The sequence below is a fragment of the Carassius carassius genome, chromosome 18 (assembly GCF_963082965.1).
Source record: "Carassius carassius chromosome 18, fCarCar2.1, whole genome shotgun sequence".
In the NCBI taxonomy this organism is placed as follows: Eukaryota; Metazoa; Chordata; class Actinopteri; order Cypriniformes; family Cyprinidae; genus Carassius; species Carassius carassius.
In genome coordinates, this window is record NC_081772.1 from 27,453,827 (window position 1) to 27,469,111 (window position 15,285).

The following is a 15,285-nucleotide window of genomic DNA, read 5'->3' on the forward strand; positions in this document are numbered from 1 at the left end:
CTTCCCACAAAACATTCACCACTGGTTTGCAAAAGGTGTTTTTAGACAAGTTTGAGCTGATTTTTAGTTGCAATTAAACCACTCTGACCAGCACACTTCAACAGAGTGTGGCCCTTTGGAGCTCTGCGAAACAGTGAAACCTTTTACCAGGCAATTGGTTCAGTCAAGTCACCTCTTTGTATATAGCGTTTTTAACAGTACATATTTGGTCAAAGCAGCTTCTCAGTATCAAAATAGGAAAATAGTGGGTCAGTGCCAAAGGACAATAGCAAACATACAGTTTTCAGTTTAAAGGCAGTTCATCTTTGAATTGCACTATGTCATCATTCAGCTCAGTTCGGTTTAAATAGTATCTGTGAAATCAAGTCGATGATATCACTGGAAATTAAGTGTCCCCAACTAAGCGAGTGAGAGGCGGCAGCAGCAAGGAACCAAAACTCTGTCGGTGACAGAATGGAGACCAAGCTGTGGGAGAAACCAGGCTCAGTCGGGGGGCCAGTTCTTCTCTGGCCAGACGACCCAGGAGGTTGATCCATGCTGCAGCAAATTTAGATTGTAATCTGGTTCCGTGGTCTTGTCCCAATGGCCATCTAGGAGACAAGGTCTTCACTGGGGATCTGTCTCTGGGGCTCATATAGTTTTCCTGGTCACCCCTGGAATTCAGGACTGTAAAGGTCGTCTCTAGGTGCTGACTCATAATCTGAGCTGGATACGGACTGGATCTGGTGGCTACGGTAACCTGGGAATAAGAAAGAAACAGACTAATATTAGCGTAGATGCCATTCTTCTTATGATGTAACAAGTAAATTGTGTGTTATTGAAAGTGTTCCCAGTTCCGGTCTACCTATTTACTGCAGCCTAACAGTCATTTAACAGATTTTACTGACAGAAATGAGTAAGTATGTTATGTGTAAGCCATCTTAAAGAGATGGTTCTTTGATCTATAATCTATGATCTATAATCTATGATCTATAAGGGAAGTTGTGGCCTAATGGTTAGAGAGTCGGACTCCCAATCGAAAGGTTGTGAGTTCGAGTCCCGGGCCGGCAGGAATTGTGGGTGGGGGGAGTGCATGTACAGTTCTCTCTCCACCTTCAATACCACGACTTAGGTGCCCTTGAGCAAGGCATTGAACCCCCAACTGCTCCCCGGGCGCCGCAGCATAAATGGCTGCCCACTGCTCCGGGTGTGTGCTCACAGTGTGTGTGTGTGTGTGTGTGTGTGTGTGTGTTCACTGCTCTGTGTGTGTGCACCTTGGATGGGTTAAATGCAGAGCACAAATTCTGAGTATGGGTCACCATACTTGGCTGAATATCACTTCACTTTCACTTTCACTTTATTTAAAATGACAGACTGTGTCTGCCTCCTGAACAGTGTTAGGTAGATTATTCCAGAGTTTGGGCATAAATAGGAAAAGGATCTGCCTCCCGCAGTCGATTTTGATATTCTAGATATTATCAAATAGCCAGAGTTCTGAGAGTGCAGCGGACGTGGAGGACTATAATACAATAAGAGTTTGCTCATCTACTGAGGTGCTAAACCATTCAGAGCTTTATAAGTAATTAGTAGGATTTTAAAATCTATACACTGTTTAATGGGGAGCCAGTGCTGTGTTGACAGAACCGGGCTGATATGGTCATAAATCCTGGTTCTAGTGAGAACTCTTGCTGCTGCATTTTGGACCAGCTGGACATCGTCATTAAGCATGTAGAACAACCACCCAATAAAGCATAACAACAATCTAACTTTGAGGTCATGAACTGATGAATTAACATTTCTGCATTTGACATTGAGAACATAGTCAATTCAAAATTCCAAACAAAAGTTCATTCTCTCATCACCACTTTCATAACGTGTGTTGACCGACCTCAAATTGTGGAAGAACACCGTTCGTGACCGTTTTTTGAAATTTGATGTTTCAAACAGAAGACTCTACTACATCTTCCCGAAAAAAGCTAAATCTGATTTATTCAACATGCACTCTGTAGAAAATACACCCCTTTCAAAAATCCACCAATATGATATCACCTCAACACCACTCAGATCATACTCCTTTCTTCAACATTGCCAAAAGCAATATGAACACTCATCAATGACAGAACTTGTGATCAAAGTCATAGTCCTATCCTCAATTCGCTCTCAGAAAAGAGTATTACAGCTCATCATCGTGGGTTGGGAAACAAACACTTTCAAAACACATTTCCAAGTAAAAAAAACTATAGAAATGATCCCTGAAAATATAGTCTTAACTTCACATCTCAACTCAAATGGAATTCCATTCTGAAGCACCTCCTCCTCTCAGATGGTTTGCGTAGTTGATTTCTATAAACCTATGAACTAGTGTCCATATGGGCTTTACCTGATCTCGGATAAATTAACTAATTTTGTCCCCGTTTTAATGACATGTTTGAACTATTAAAAAGGAGTTGTAATTATTAGTCTCTTATTGGCCTCATGAATCAAGCTCTGTATAGGTTAGAAATATATATTGTACAGACACTTAATATTTAATGGTATTGTATGATTTGTTAATTGCATTCAATAGATTACACTTCCCACAAATCATTCACCACTGGTTTGCAAAAGGTGTTTTTGGACAAGTTTGAGCTGATTTTTAGTTGCAATTAAACCACTCTGACCAGCACACTTCAACAGAGTGTGGCCCTTTGGAGCTCTGCGAAACAGTGAAACCTTTTACCAGGCAATTGGTTCAGTCCCCTATTAAACATCCCCCTATTAAATCAGAGGCTGGACAGCTAGCCATGGCCCGGGACTGGAAGATGCTTGTCGATATTGGGCAGCAACTAATCTTTCCAGCTGAGATTGCAGTCACCACACTTAGGCCAGAATTGGTTCTCTGGTACCCTTCATTGATGTCTGTTTACATCACTGAGCTCACAGTCCCATGGGAGAATTCAACGGATGAGGCCTATGAACGCAAGAAACTGCGCTATACAGAACTAGCAGCAGACGCTCAACAAAGGGGATGGAAAGCGAAAGTCTATCCGGTTGAAGTGGGTTGCAGAGGTTTTGTGGCTTCATCTACCATCAGACTGCTGAAAGACCTTGGCATCCATGGACAGGCTCTGCGACAGACAATTAGATCCGTCTCTGAAGCGGCCGAAAGAAGCAGCCAGTGGATATGGATTAAGAGAAAGGATCCTTGTTGGGCTCATAGAGCATCAACATGACCCACTCACTTATCGACCCACTCACTAATCCCCCCACCCTATAACCCACTTGAGAACCCAGGGCACAACCCTCCATGAGGAGGGTGAACAAGGTATGCGGTCAGCTCTAGGCTTGACTCAGGGAAGAGGACGCCTCCTGCCTTGCATAGTCCCGTGGGCTGTGCCATGTAAACAACCAAATTTTCATGATTGGTCATGGGACACAAGCTCAGGTTTGATCACCCTGTAGCTGGCCACCTTTGATGAGGGTGTCTAGTGTTGAAAGGCCGAAACACCCCCTGATTCAAAGGTACATTACTGATGATGTGTCCTGAAATTTACATCTTTCCCATGACTGAGGTACAGCTCCCACGCCACTCTCAACATCAAGGCAAACCATGTGCATGTGCATACCATCCATTGGCACAATGGACAGTTTACCATCACGTCCCATGTTTATGATTCTGAGTATCTGGACTTGTCCAGTGACCGCTGTGAAAGGACAGCTGACAACATAGGAAAGTCTGTGTGACAGCTTGGAGAGACAGCTGACTGGAGGGAATAGTCCCCACTGGGGCGGTCATGGGCTAGCTACCCATGGCGGCAGTCTCCAACGCTGTTTCAGTTTGTTGGAGACACCCGCCAAATGCTACAGAAAGTGAACAAAGGAACATACCCCCAGAGCCTGCGAGAGCGGGGGCGCAAGATGGCCCAATGACTGACAGCATGGTTACAGACCTAGGAACGGACATGATTACGAGCAAGAACACGGCACATGAGACAACCACAGCAGCAGCTGGACACTCTCTTCAAGTGTGCACCTGTGGCTGGGCGAAAATAACATCATACAGGGGGTTGAGGACACACCAAGGAAAGAGAGGGTGCTTGAGAGAGCAGAAACAAGGGCCTCGCATTGACCAGTACTTCCTACGAAGTAACCAGTCAAATCAGTCGATTGAAGCACAGCGACGGGAAAAAAACCAAAGTTCGCAGAGCATCAGCACCATTGTTACTGAGGAGGATAATACAAGCACAGAAATGCCGGTGGAGGAACCCACTCAACCACAGAGACCTCCCAAGGAGGAGAAGATCAAAGGGCACAGACCGAGTGTGAAGTGGCCCAAAGCTGTTGAAAAGAGAGAGTGGGAAATAGTCAACAACGACCTGACAAAAATCCTGGAGCAACAAGTGGGCACAGTGGAAAAAAAGCTGGAAAGGATGGGTGACATAATCTACCACTACGGAGAAGAGCGCTTTGGAGTAAACACAAGGATAAGTGACAAAGCAATACCAGTACCAGCCAGATCCAGGAGGCAGCAAGAGATCGATATGCTGGTCAGAGAGAGAAGGCAGCTGAGAAAGCAGTGGAAGAAGGCCTCTGATGCAGAGAGAGAGGGTCTCATGCTACTCCAGGGGGACATTAAGTGTCGGTTGGCAACCTTGCGAAGAGCAGAGAACCTAAGGAAACTTCGCAAGAAGAAGGAACACACAAGAACAAGGTTCTATAAAAATCCCTTCAAGTTCGTTAAAGATCTCTTTGCTAAGGAAAGAAGCGGAATCCTGAAAATTCCAAAGCAGGAACTGGAAGAACATCTAGAAAAGGTCAACTATGACCCAAAAAGGCACGAACAAATGGTTATCCCACATGACATCCCACCTATTCAACCTCCCGAATTCAATCTGGAGACTGGCCCTCCAAAATGGAAGGAAGTAGAGAGTACAGTACGGCGTGCAAGATCAGCATCAGCCCCTGGGCCGAATGGAGTACCATATAAGCTCTACAAGAACGCATCTGAAGTTCTACGCTATCTTTGGAGGCTCATGAGGATAGTGTGGCAGAAGGGAATAATACCTAAGGTGTGGCGAAGGGCTGGAGGGGTGCTAATTCCCAAGGAGAAGGATGCGGCAGACATCAGTCAATTTCGGCCAATCTGCCTTCTCAACGTTGAGGGAAAAATCTTTTTCAGTGTGATAGCACGGCGGTTGTCCACCTTCCTGGAGAAGAACAAGTACATTTACACATTCGTACAGAAGGCCGGCATTCCTGGGTTCTCTGGTTGCTTGGAGCATAACAGCATGATCTGGCACCAGATCCAAGCGTGAAGAAAGACAAGAGAGATATCCATGTCATCTTCCTTGACCTGGCCAATGCCTTTGGTTCAGTTCCCCATAACCTACTCTGGGAATCCTTCAACTTCTTCCACGTTCCATCATCTGTCACTAGTCTAGTAAAAGCCTACTTCGAAGACCTGCAACTGTGCTTTACAACAACCGACTTTACAACATCATGGCAGCGCGTAGAAGTAGGCATCATGGCAGGCTGTACAATATCCCCTCTGGCATTCACAATGGCCATAGAGGTCATCATCAGGGCCTCAAGATGGGTGGTGGGGGGTGAGCGAACTAAGAACGGGATCCGCCTTCCACCTATCCGAGCATACATGGATGACATGACCACCTTGACCACTACTGCAGCATGTACCAGGCGGCTACTTGGAAAACTGCAGGAGAACATCAAGTGGGCTCGGATGAAAATCAAACCGAACAAGTCACGAAGCATCTCAATAGTTAAGGGACAGCTTAAAGATGTGAAGTTCTGCATTGGTGATGACCCAATACCAACAGTGTCTGAGCAACCTGTCAAAAGCCTGGGTAGATGGTACAACGCTAGCCTTGGGGACAAAGACCAAGTTCAGCAAGTAAGGCAGGACATTACCAACAGTCTGGAAACTATCAACAGTACCCTACTGCCAGGGAAGCTCAAACTCTGGTGTCTGCAATTTGGACTTCTCCCTCGGGTAATATGGCCACTCACTATCTATGAGCTCCCAATAACAACTGTGGAAAAGATGGAGCGAACCGTGACTTCATACGTGAAGAAATGGCTCGGCGTCCCACGCTGTCTGACTAACATCAGCCTCTACGGCAAAGGGGTCCTTGAACTGCCTATAACGAGCCTCACCGAGGAGTACAAGTGCTCTAAAGTGAGACTCCAGATGACTTTGAAGGACTCCAGGGACCAGACCATCAGCAATGCCGTTCCACCTCTGTTAACTGGACGGAAATGGAAACCATCCGAGGCGGTCCAGCAAGCTATGTCAGCCCTGAGGCACAGCGACATTGTAGGGCACGTCCAGTTGGGGAGAGGAGGCCTCGGCCTTACCGCAAGTAAGCCAACTTGGCGTAAGGCCTCAACATCAGAGAGGAGGAAAATGGTGGTCGAGGAGGTGCGCCGTCAGGAGGAGGCGGAAAGAAGTGCAAAGGCTGTCTCTCTTGCCAAGCAGGGACAATGGATGAGGTGGGAAGGCCTGGAGAGGAGAAAGCTTAGCTGGAGGGAGCTCTGGGAAATGGAGGCAAGTAACATCAGCTTCATCATAAGAGCCACCTATGATGTGCTCCCATCTCCAAAAAACCTCCACCAGTGGTATGGAGAGGACCCAACCTGTGCCCTCTGCCCAACTCCAGGGACTCTTGAGCACATCTTGGCTGGTTGTAAAACCAGCCTCACACAAGGTCGTTACACCTGGAGACACAACCAGGTCCTCAAGAGTCTAGCAGCAGCTCTTGAGAGCCAGAGGAATACTACAAACTCCTTGCCCCTGAGAGCAATCAATTCCATCACGGCCCAAACCTTCATCCGAGAGGGACAGAAGAAGCCCAAACATCCCCCTATTAAATCAGAGGCTGGACAGCTAGCCATGGCCCGGGACTGGAAGATGCTTGTCGATATTGGGCAGCAACTAATCTTTCCAGCTGAGATTGCAGTCACCACACTTAGGCCAGACTTGGTTCTCTGGTCCCCTTCATTGAAGTCTGTTTACATCACTGAGCTCACAGTCCCATGGGAGAATTCAACGGATGAGGCCTAGGAACGCAAGAAACTGCGCTATACAGAGCTAGCAGCAGACGCTCAACAAAGGGGATGGGAAGCGAAAGTCTATCCGGTTGAAGTGGGTTGCAGAGGTTTTGTGGCTTCATCTACCATCAGACTGCAGAAAGACCTTGGCATCCATGGACAGGCTCTGCGACAGACAATTAGATCCGTCTCTGAAGCGGCCGAAGAAGCAGCCAGTGGATATGGATTAAGAGAAAGGATCCTTGTTGGGCTCATAAAGCATCAGCAGCAAGGAACCAAAACTCCATCGGTGACAGAATGGAGACCAAGCTGTGGGAGAAACCAGGCTCAGTCGGGGGGGCAGTTCTTCTCTGGCCAGACGACCCAGGAGGTTGATCCATGCTGCAGCAAATTTAGATTGTCATCTGGTTCCGTGGTCTTGTCCCAATGGCCAACTAGGAGACAAGGTCTTCACTGGGGATCTGTCTCTGGGGCTCATATAGTTTTCCTGGTCACCCCTGGAATTCAGGACTGTAAAGGTCGTCTCTAGGTGCTGACTCATAATCTGAGCTGGATACGGACTGGATCTGGTGGCTACGGTAACCTGGGAATAAGAAAGAAACAGACTAATATTAGCGTAGATGCCATATTTCTTATGATGTAACAAGTAAATTGTGTGTTATTGAAACTGTTCCCAGTTCCGGTCTACCTATTTACTGCAGCCTAACAGTCATTTAACAGATTTTACTGACAGAAATGAGTAAGTATGTTATGTGTAAGCCATCTTAAAGAGATGGTGCTTTGATCTAGATTTAAAATGACAGAGTGTGTCTGCCTCCTGAACAGTGTTAGGTAGATTATTCCAGAGTTTGGGCGTTAAATAGGAAAAGGATCTGCCTCCCGCAGTCGATTTTGATATTCTAGATATTATCAAATAGCCAGAGCTTTGAGAGTGCAGCGGACGTGGAGGACTATAATACAATAAGAGTTTGCTCATCTACTGAGGTGCTAAACCATTCAGAGCTTTATAAGTAATTAGTAGGATTTTAAAATCTATACACTGTTTAATGGGGAGCCAGTGCTGTGTTGACAGAACCGGGCTGATATGGTCATAAATCCTGGTTCTACTGAGAACTCTTGCTGCTGCATTTTGGACCAGCTGGACATCGTCATTAAGCATGTAGAACAACCACCCAATAAAGCATAACAATAATCTAACTTTGAGGTCATGATCTGATGAATTAACATTTCTGCATTTGACATTGACAACATAGTCAGTCAATTCAAAATTCCAAAAAATAGTTCAATCTTTCGTCACCACTTTCATAATGTGTGTTGGCCGACCTCAAATTGTGGAAGAACACCGTTCGTGACCTGTTTTTTTAAATTTGATGTTTCAAACAGAACACTCTACTACATCTTCCCGAAAAAAGCTAAATCTGATTTATTCAACATGCACTCTGTAGAAAACACACCCCTTTCAAAAATCCACCAATATGATATCACCTCAACACCACTCAGATCATACTCCTTTCTTCAACATTGCCAAAAGCAATATGAACACTCATCAATGACAAAACTTGTGATCAAAGTCATAGTTCTATCCTCAATTCACTCTCAGAAAAGAGTATTACAGCTCATCATCGTGGGTTGGGAAACAAACACTTTCAAAACACATTTCCAAGTAAAAAAACTATAGAAATAATCCCTGAAAATATAGTCTTAACTTCATATCTCAACTCAAATGGAATTCTGTTCTGAAGCACCGCCTCCTCTCAGATGGTTTGCATAGTTGATTTCTATAAACCTATGAACTAGTGTCCATATGGGCTTTACCTGATCTCAGATAAATTGATTAATTTTGTCCCCGTTTTAATGACATGTTTGAACTATCAAAAATGAGTTGTAATTATTAGTCTCTTATTGGCCTCATGAATCAAGCTCTGTATAGGTTAGAAATATATATTGTACAGACACTTAATATTTAATGGTATTGTATGATATGTTAATTGCATTCAATAGATTACACTTCCCACAAAACATTCACCACTGGTTTGCAAAAAGTGTTTTTAGACAAGTTTAAGCTGATTTTTAGTTGCAATTAAACCACTCTGACCAGCACACTTCAACAGAGTGTGGCCCTTTGGAGCTCTCCGAAACAGTGAAACCTTTTACCAGGCAATTGGTTCAGTCAAGTCACCTCTTTGTATATAGGGCTTTTAACAGTACATATTTGGTCAAAGCAGCTTCTCGGTATCAAAATAGGAAAATAGTGGGTCAGTGCCAAAGGACAATAGCAAACATACAGTTTTCAGTTTAAAGACAGTTCATCTTTAAATTACACGATGTCATCATTCAGCTCAGTTCGGTTTAAATAGTATCTGTGAAATCAAGTCGATGATATCACTGGAAATTAAGTGTCCCCAACTAAGCGAGTGAGAGGCGGCAGCAGCAAGGAACCAAAACTCCGTCGGTGACAGAATGGAGAACAAGCTGTGGGAGAAACCAGGCTCAGTCGGGGGGCCAGTTCTTCTCTGGCCAGACGACCCAGGAGGTTGATCCATGCTGCAGCAAATTTAGATTGTCATCTGGTTCCGTGGTCTTGTCCCAATGGCCATCTAGGAGACAAGGTCTTCACTGGGGATCTGTCTCTGGGGCTCATATAGTTTTCCTGGTCACCCTTGGAATTCAGGACTGTAAAGGTCGTCTCTAGGTGCTGACTCATAATCTGAGCTGGATACGGACTGGATCTGGTGGCTACGGTAACCTGGGAATAAGAAAGAAACAGACTAATATTAGCGTAGATGCCATTCTTCTTATGATGTAACAAGTAAATTGTGTGTTATTGAAAGTGTTCCCAGTTCCGGTCTACCTATTTACTGCAGCCTAACAGTCATTTAACAGATTTTACTGAAAGAAATGAGTAAGTATGTTATGTGTAAGCCATCTTAAAGAGAGGAGATGGTTCTTTGATCTAGATTTAAAATGACAGAGTGTGTCTGCCTCCTGAACAGTGTTAGGTAGATTATTCCAGAGTTTGGGCGTTAAATAGGAAAAGGATCTGCCTCCCGCAGTCGATTTTGATATTCTAGATATTATCAAATAGCCAAAGCTTTGAGAGTGCAGCGGACGTGGAGGACTATAATACAATAAGAGTTTGCTCATCTACTGAGGTGCTAAACCATTCAGAGCTTTATAAGTAATTAGTAGGATTTTAAAATCTATACACTGTTTAATGGGGAGCCAGTGCTGTGTTGACAGAACCGGGCTGATATGGTCATAAATCCTGGTTCTAGTGAGAATTCTTGCTGCTGCATTTTGGACCAGCTGGACATCGTCATTAAGCATGTAGAACAACCACCCAATAAAGCATAACAATAATCTAACTTTGAGGTCATGATCTGATGAATTAACATTTCTGCATTTGACATTGACAACATAGTCAGTCAATTCAAAATTCCAAAAAAAAGTTCAATCTTTCGTCACCACTTTCATAATGTGTGTTGGCCAACCTCAAATTGTGGAAGAACACCGTTCGTGACCTGTTTTTTTAAATTTGATGTTTCAAACAGAACACTCTACTACATCTTCCCGAAAAAAGCTAAATCTGATTTATTCAACATGCACTCTGTAGAAAATACACCCCTTTCAAAAATCCACCAATATGATATCACCTCATCACCACTCAGATCATACTCCTTTCTTCAACATTGCCAAAAGAAATATGAACAGTCATCAATGACAGAACTTGTGATCAAAGTCATAGTTCTATCCTCAATTCGCTCTCAGAAAAGAGTATTACAGCTCATCATCGTGGGTGGGGAAACAAACACTTTCAAAACACATTTCCAAATAAAAAACTATAGAAATGATCCCTGAAAATATAGTCTTAACTTCATATCTCAACTCAAATGGAATTCCATTCTGAAGCACTGCCTCCTCTCAGATGGTTTGCGTAGTTGATTTCTATAAATCTATGAACTAGTGTCCATATGGGCTTTACCTGATCTCGGATAAATTGACTAATTTTGTCCCCGTTTTAATGACATGTTTGAACTATCAAAAAGGAGATGTAATTATTAGTCTCTTATTGGCCTCATGAATCAAGCTCTGTATAGGTTAGAAATATATATTGTACAGACACTTAATATTAAATGGTATTGTATGATTTGTTAATTGCATTCAATAGATTACACTTCACACAAAACATTCACCACTGGTTTGCAAAAGGTGTTTTTAGACAAGTTTGAGCTGATTTTTAGTTGCAATTAAACCACTCCGACCAGCACACTTCAACAGAGTGTGGCCCTTTGGAGCTCTGCGAAACAGTGAAACCTTTTACCAGGCAATTGGTTCAGTCAAGTCACCTCTTTGTATATAGCGTTTTTAACAGTACATATTTGGTCAAAGCAGCTTCTCAGTATCAAAATAGGAAAATAGTGGGTCAGTGCCAAAGGACAATAGCAAACATACAGTTTTCAGTTTAAAGGCAGTTCATCTTTGAATTACACGATGTCATCATTCAGCTCAGTTTGGTTTAAATAGTATCTGTGAAATCAAGTCGATGATATCACTGGAAATTAAGTGTCCCCAACTAAGCGAGTGAGAGGCGGCAGCAGCAAGGAACCAAAACTCCGTCGGTGACAGAATGGAGACCAAGCTGTGGGAGAAACCAGGCTCAGTCGGGGGGCCAGTTCTTCTCTGGCCAGACGACCCAGGAGGTTGATCCATGCTGCAGCAAATTTAGATTGTCATCTGGTTCCGTGGTCTTGTCCCAATGGCCATCTAGGAGACAAGGTCTTCACTGGGGATCTGTCTCTGGGGCTCATATAGTTTTCCTGGTCACCCCTGGAATTCAGGACTGTAAAGGTCGTCTCTAGGTGCTGACTCATAATCTGAGCTGGATACGGACTGGATCTGGTGGCTACGGTAACCTGGGAATAAGAAAGAAACAGACTAATATTAGCGTAGATGCCATTCTTCTTATGATGTAACAAGTAAATTGTGTGTTATTGAAAGTGTTCCCAGTTCCGGTCTACCTATTTACTGCAGCCTAACAGTCATTTAACAGATTTTACTGACAGAAATGAGTAAGTATGTTATGTGTAAGCCATCTTAAAGAGATGGTTCTTTGATCTAGATTTAAAATGACAGACTGTGTCTGCCTCCTGAACAGTGTTAGGTAGATTATTCCAGAGTTTGGGCGTAAATAGGAAAAGGATCTGCCTCCCGCAGTCGATTTTGATATTCTAGTTATCATCAAATAGCCAGAGTTTTGAGTGCAGCGGACATGGAGGACTATCATACAATAAGAGTTTGCTCATCTACTGAGGTGCTAAACCATTCAGAGCTTTATAAGTAATTAGTAGGATTTTAAAATCTATACACTGTTTAATGGGGAGCCAGTGCTGTGTTGACAGAACCGGGCTGATATGGTCATAAATCCTGGTTCTAGTGAGAATTCTTGCTGCTGCATTTTGGACCAGCTGGACATCGTCATTAAGCATGTAGAACAACCACCCAATAAAGCATAACAATAATCTAACTTTGAGGTCATGATCTGATGAATTAACATTTCTGCATTTGACATTGACAACATAGTCAGTCAATTCAAAATTCCAAAAAAAAGTTCAATCTTTCGTCACCACTTTCATAATGTGTGTTGGCCAACCTCAAATTGTGGAAGAACACCGTTCGTGACCTGTTTTTTTAAATTTGATGTTTCAAACAGAACACTCTACTACACCTTCCCGAAAAAAGCTAAATCTGATTTATTCAACATGCACTCTGTAGAAAATACACCCCTTTCAAAAATCCACCAATATGATATCACCTCAACACCACTCAGATCATACTCCTTTCTTCAACATTGCCAAAAGAAATATGAACACTCATCAATGACAGAACTTGTGATCAAAGTCATAGTTCTATCCTCAATTCGCTCTCAGAAAAGAGTATTACAGCTCATCATCGTGGGTTGGGAAACAAACACTTTCAAAACACATTTCCAAGTAAAAAACTATAGAAATGATCCCTGAAAATATAGTCTTAACTTCATATCTCAACTCAAATGGAATTCCATTCTGAAGCACTGCCTCCTCTCAGATGGTTTGCGTAGTTGATTTCTATAAATCTATGAACTAGTGTCCATATGGGCTTTACCTGATCTCGGATAAATTGACTAATTTTGTCCCCGTTTTAATGACATGTTTGAACTATCAAAAAGGAGATGTAATTATTAGTCTCTTATTGGCCTCATGAATCAAGCTCTGTATAGGTTAGAAATATATATTGTACAGACACTTAATATTTAATGGTATTGTATGATTTGTTAATTGCATTCAATAGATTACACTTCACACAAAACATTCACCACTGGTTTGCAAAAGGTGTTTTTAGACAAGTTTGAGCTGATTTTTAGTTGCAATTAAACCACTCTGACCAGCACACTTCAACAGAGTGTGGCCCTTTGGAGCTCTGCGAAACAGTGAAACCTTTTACCAGGCAATTGGTTCAGTCAAGTCACCTCTTTGTATGTAGCGTTTTTAACAGTACATATTTGGTCAAAGCAGCTTCTCAGTATCAAAATAGGAAAATAGTGGGTCAGTGCCAAAGGACAATAGCAAACATACAGTTTTCAGTTTAAAGGCAGTTCATCTTTGAATTACACGATGTCATCATTCAGCTCAGTTTGGTTTAAATAGTATCTGTGAAATCAAGTCGATGATATCACTGGAAATTAAGTGTCCCCAACTAAGCGAGTGAGAGGCGGCAGCAGCAAGGAACCAAAACTCCGTCGGTGACAGAATGGAGACCAAGCTGTGGGAGAAACCAGGCTCAGTCGGGGGGCCAGTTCTTCTCTGGCCAGACGACCCAGGAGGTTGATCCAAGCTGCAGCAAATTTAGATTGTCATCTGGTTCCGTGGTCTTGTCCCAATGGCCATCTACGAGACAAGGTCTTCACTGGGGATCTGCCTCTGGGGCTCATATAGTTATCCTGGTCACCCCTGGAATTCAGGACTGTAAAGGTCGTCTCTAGGTGCTGACTCATAATCTGAGCTGGATACGGACTGGATCTGGTGGCTACGGTAACCTGGGAATAAGAAAGAAACAGACTAATATTAGCGTAGATGCCATTCTTCTTATGATGTAACAAGTAAATTGTGTGTTATTGAAAGTGTTCCCAGTTCCGGTCTACCTATTTACTGCAGCCTAACAGTCATTTAAGAGATTTTACTGACAGAAATGAGTAAGTATGTTATGTGTAAGCCATCTTAAAGAGATGAGATGGTTCTTTGATCTAGATTTAAAATGACAGACTGTGTCTGCCTCCTGAACAGTGTTAGGTAGATTATTCCAGAGTTTGGGCGTAAATAGGAAAAGGATCTGCCTCCCGCAGTCGATTTTGATATTCTAGTTATTATCAAATAGCCAGAGTTTTGAGAGTGCAGCGGACATGGAGGACTATCATACAATAAGAGTTTGCTCATCTACTGAGGTGCTAAACCATTCAGAGCTTTATAAGTAATTAGTAGGATTTTAAAATCTATACACTGTTTAATGGGGAGCCAGTGCTGTGTTGACAGAACCGGGCTGATATGGTCATAAATCCTGGTTCTAGTGAGAACTCTTGCTGCTGCATTTTGGACCAGCTGGACATCGTCATTAAGCATGTAGAACAACCACCCAATAAAGCATAACAATAATCTAACTTTGAGGTCATGAACTGATGAATTAACCTTTCTGCATTTGACATTGAGAACATAGTCAATTCAAAATTCCAAACAAAAGTTCATTCTCTCATCACCACTTTCATAACGTGTGTTGACCGACCTCAAATTGTGGAAGAACACCGTTCGTGACCTGTTTTTTTAAATTTGATGTTTCAAACAGAAGACTCTACTACATCTTCCCGAAAAAAGGTAAATCTGATTTATTCAACATGCACTCTGTAGAAAATACACCCCTTTCAAAAATCCACCAATAAGATATCACCTCAACACCACTCAGATCATACTCCTTTCTTCAACATTGCCAAAAGCAATATGAACACTCATCAATGACAGAACTTGTGATCAAAGTCATAGTTCTATCCTCAATTCGCTCTCAGAAAAGAGTATTACAGCTCATCATCGTGGGTTGGGAAACAAACACTTTCAAAACACATTTCCAAGTAAAAAACTATAGAAATGATCCCTGAAAATATAGTCTTAACTTCATATCTCAACTCAAATGGAATTCTGTTCTGAAGCACCGCCTCCTCTCAGATGGTTTGCATAG

At 42.9% G+C, this 15,285-nt stretch overlaps 5 non-coding genes across 5 annotated transcripts; all 5 read right to left on the reverse strand.

The window, feature by feature from the left end:
• Positions 1 to 2,034: 2,034 nt before the first annotated feature.
• On the reverse strand, positions 2,035 to 2,247 carry LOC132092926 (small nucleolar RNA U3). The gene has a single exon (XR_009422306.1). It is a non-coding gene; the product is annotated as a small nucleolar RNA U3 (small nucleolar RNA).
• A 6,270-nt stretch (positions 2,248 to 8,517) lies between these two features.
• On the reverse strand, positions 8,518 to 8,729 carry LOC132092938 (small nucleolar RNA U3). Its single transcript, XR_009422317.1, has one exon. It is a non-coding gene; the product is annotated as a small nucleolar RNA U3 (small nucleolar RNA).
• A 1,956-nt stretch (positions 8,730 to 10,685) lies between these two features.
• LOC132092917 (small nucleolar RNA U3) lies at positions 10,686 to 10,896 on the reverse strand. Its single transcript, XR_009422298.1, has one exon. It is a non-coding gene; the product is annotated as a small nucleolar RNA U3 (small nucleolar RNA).
• A 1,948-nt stretch (positions 10,897 to 12,844) lies between these two features.
• LOC132092910 (small nucleolar RNA U3) lies at positions 12,845 to 13,055 on the reverse strand. The gene has a single exon (XR_009422291.1). It is a non-coding gene; the product is annotated as a small nucleolar RNA U3 (small nucleolar RNA).
• A 1,951-nt stretch (positions 13,056 to 15,006) lies between these two features.
• Positions 15,007 to 15,217, reverse strand: LOC132092991 (small nucleolar RNA U3). The gene has a single exon (XR_009422361.1). It is a non-coding gene; the product is annotated as a small nucleolar RNA U3 (small nucleolar RNA).
• Between the last annotated feature and the right edge of the window lie 68 nt (positions 15,218 to 15,285).